Source organism: Pongo abelii, chromosome 3, assembly GCF_028885655.2.
Source record: "Pongo abelii isolate AG06213 chromosome 3, NHGRI_mPonAbe1-v2.0_pri, whole genome shotgun sequence".
Lineage (NCBI taxonomy): Eukaryota > Metazoa > Chordata > Mammalia > Primates > Hominidae > Pongo > Pongo abelii.
Window position 1 is genome coordinate 89,140,489 of NC_071988.2, and position 4,275 is coordinate 89,144,763.

The 4,275-nt window shown below is 32.6% G+C and overlaps 1 pseudogene; it reads right to left on the reverse strand.

Annotated features, from left to right (window-relative positions):
- On the reverse strand, window positions 1–3,327 carry LOC112132995 (UDP-glucuronosyltransferase 2B15-like; annotated as a pseudogene).
- Window positions 3,328–4,275: the final 948 nt, after the last annotated feature.

A 4,275-nucleotide genomic window follows, 5' to 3' on the forward strand; every position in this document is an offset into this window, starting at 1 on the left:
TCATTCAGCATAAACATTGGGATTTAAATCGACTAAGATTTCAGTTTTCTGTTGCTGCTAATAAGAAGGTAGACAAAAAGATCTCTTAAAGATTATATAATAAAGTAGTGAGGAATGCTTGCTTTCTACTTATGTCTGAAAAGAATAACATTAAAGTAAAATATATGAGGTTCTTTTGTTTCTTCATAAGGAAGATCATACTATATCCTGACAGAATTCTTTTGTAAATCTCAGTGTAGTTTTCAGATGCAAGTGGTAGACATTATTTAGATCTTATTATACATGCATTGCTCATTTTTTTTTTTTTTGGTGCTTCTCTCTCAGGCAGCTGTGATGATGAGTCCCAGGTTTCCCAGAGATTTTTACCAAGGTGTCCTATAGGCTTGGCATAAGGCAGAAAACATTAAAAGAGTAAGCTGACCCTTTTATGCTCTAAGATATAGACCTCTGGGATCTCACTGACTAATGTTTCAAATGCTAGAGTGAAAGCAAGTAAGCATTGGCTTTGGCTGCGAATATTCCAGTGGCACACATTTATGTGGTTGAGGAATACTGTACCTTGAAAAGCCTTAACCCTTACACCGTTAGCATTTCATCTTGTTCATCTGACTGCCCAAACATCTATATTTAAACAAGTCCCCAGGGGATCTGTTCTCTAGGACTTTGCTGGAGAACCTTGATGTGTTGGAAAACCATTCCTATTAATAGAGGAATTATATCTCAAGTGGGTGGCATATGTTAACTAATGGATACTATTAATAGTAATAACAAAAATAAAAATCATAACAATACTACTACTATTTGAATCACTGACTGTATACCAGAGACATTTTAAGTGTTTTATCTGTATTAAATATATTTTCAACACAACACAATAGGAAGTAATTGCCATTATTATAGAAGTAGGCATAATTACCTCTATCAACATTCTAGTCCACTTTTCCATTATCTGTTGCATAAACTCATGCAAAATCTTCTAAATGATCTCCACTTTTCACAATCTGGCCTGTTTGCAATATAATCCATTGACAACATTGAGAGCTTTTAAAAGAAAGGAAATCTGATTATATCTCTCCATTTCTTAACTCTGTGCAGTAGCTCCCCTTTGCACTTAATAGACACTTTGATCTCCTTATAATTATATTGCTTCAACTTACCTCTCTAGCATCATCTATTACTTTACTTAGCTTTTTCCTGCATACTAATTAGAAATCTTAGGAGCTGCCTTTACTTCACTACCTGCTCTTCTTTTTGTGTTTTCCTCTCCCCCTCATCTTTTCACCTATTCCTGCACATTATTGAGGACTCACTTTATCAATGACTTTGAGATCTCTTCTCGAAGCGATGAGTGCTGGGCGAGGAAATTCAAAGTCCCAGTACATTTGAATGAGCCACATTTCAGCTTTCCCCATTGTCTCAAATAATGTACATTAATAAAATAAATATATACATATCTTTTTATATATAGGCATAACAATTTTCATATATTGCATGTTACTTATATATAAGGAAAGCAAAGTGTTCAGATAAGAGGAAATTACATAATTAATGTAACATTAGTATATTCACAATCACAAATAGTTATTAAAATAAGCCACTATGGACTTAAATATGCATTTGTTTTCTCTCTAAAGCGGCAGTAGTAACCAATATACATTTAAACAGCTCTTTGAGCTCCAGGATGAATTCATCTCACTATACTCATAGAAACAGCTTTCTACGAAGTGCACAATCTCATTTCCACAATTTATCAAGTCAGTCCCTTGATCCTTGGTTCTCCAAGTGAACTGTGAGTTTTCTGAGAGTATCGCTGAAATCCTTGAACATACTACTGCTTCTAGTTCATGTTAAGAGTTTAACAATATTAGTTGTAAAATACATATATTTAAAAATGATAGCTAGTATATTTTCAGAATTTATTGAAACAGAGATACGTGCTCTCCCTTAACTTGGCCCATATTTTCCCTAATAAAGAGAAGTAGTTTAATAAAATATATATTAAAAACTTGAATGTTCACTTTCAACAAGGTTTTAGTTCACAAAGCAAATAATTTCCAAGTTATTAGTGAAGAATGTATAAACACTAGAAACCTCAAATTGTAGGTTTCTGTTTCTGAAATAGAGCCAGTATACTTCTCAACTGTGAAGAAATCCTTTTGTTTATAGAGAAAAATATTTTAATACCTAAATAAGAAAACTGAGGTACACAAAGAGAAACAACTTTCTCAATGCTGCATTAATAGTTATGCTAGAAATATGTGTAGCTCCTCATCTAAATGTCTGCCTTCATCAAGTTGTTTATTGATATATGTACTGCTTTTTTTAAAGATAAAAAGTATAGTAAAATACCTATGTGGTTGCTTAAAGAAATCATAAGTGCTTTACTTTGTAGGCTTTTTTTTTAATTCCTGTAGTGTCCTATAGGAGTGATGACCAAAGGGTTCTAACTGAGCCTATAATATCAACATTTCTATAATATTTGTGAGACTGATAGATCGTCTTACATTTGCAATTCATCATTTCATTTAAAAAACACTATCCTCTTACATTATATTTATATACGCTTACCTTCAAAGGCAAAAGGAAAGTTAGGACTTATTAACCATTGATTAGAAAGATGACTTACCTAGAACTTCACTGTAAAACTTCTCCCACTTCTCGTATCAAACATTTGAAACCAAAAGTCAAAATAAAGCACATGTATTAGATTTTTAATCCTCTCCACGAATGTCATTTTATCACTTAATTCTGACAGAACAACAGGTATGTGGGAAGTGGGGAATAGAAGTCCTCCACTATACTTCTCAAGTGTGTAGCCAGGAGACTGTCAACAAAGGACATGCCTTTAACATGCTCAGCTAGCAGTTCACCACAGGGACCAAAGGCATCTGCAAGAATGACATCAAACTTTGACTCTTGTAGTTTTGTCATAATTTTCTTGTTCAAAACTACATCTTTACAGAGATTATTAACACAGTCTGTAGATTCCCAAAAGAGTTCTTGTGCTTGTGAAAAATATGACCAAAATGCATCTTTTGGAAGGTCATATATCCATCTATTGATCAGTTACACAAAAAGACCCTCAAAATTATTTTTAATTAGAGATGTTAGATAAACTTCAAATTTAATAGCAGATGATTTACTAGGGTCAATAATAATGGAAGCCGAAGATGTCAACACAGTCATCTTATGTCCTCTCCAAACAAGTTCATCCAGGATTGTCTTTATATTCATCCAATGGCTGTATTCTGTGGGCCACACCAGCACCTTTCTACAACTCCCAGAGCTAAAGTAACAACTGAGTTGTGTCAGGAGAATATTTGACATCGATTTCATAGTCCTCCTGGTGCAATGCAATGTTTCTTTTCAAATTGCTGTTTCTTTCTGTCTTTCTCATACTTATATCTGAGGATAAATCAATCAAGTGAAAGTATAACTGCTACAATTCAAAGTAGCAGTTACCATATAATTTCTAAATTACCATAGGAATTGTCTGTTACCATATAATTTCTAAATTACCATAGGAATTTCCAGATTGTTTTTCACAGTGGTTGCTCAGTTTCCATTCTCACCAGCAATGTATAAGAATTTTAATTTCTTCCCAACATTGCCAACACTTGGGATTACATTTCATTTGATTATAGCCAGTGTGAATGAAGTGATATCTCATTATGCTTTACCCGTCCTTGATATGAAATCATGTTGAGCATGTTTTGCCTAATTTTGATTGAATTATTTGTCTTCTTATGGACTTGTGTTTTTAATATATTTTTGATATAAGAACCTTATCACATATATGTTTTCCTTGTTTCTTTTATTCTTTGGGCTGTCCTTTTGCTTTCTTAATGGTGTTCATTGAAGCACAAAAGTATTGATTTTGATGAAGTCCAACTAATTAATTTTAATTTGGTTGCTTTTATTTTTGATTTTATACCTCACAAACCATTTCCAAGTTACAAAAATTAGTACCTGTTATTTATTATTAGAGTTTCATAGTTCTAGTGCTTACATTTAAGTTTTTGATCACCTTTGAATTAGCTTTTGTAAGTGATTTGAGGTAGAGAGTCCCAACTTAATTATTTTGTATATGGATAATCATTTTTCCCACTTATATTTGTTGAATAATCTATTCTTTCCCCCATTAAATTGTTTTGAAACTTTTGTCAAAAACTTTAAATGCATGGGTATATTTCTATGTTCTAAAATCATTCCATTGATCTACATGTCTATCTGTAGGCCCGTATCACACTCTCTTGATTATTGTATATTTGTATT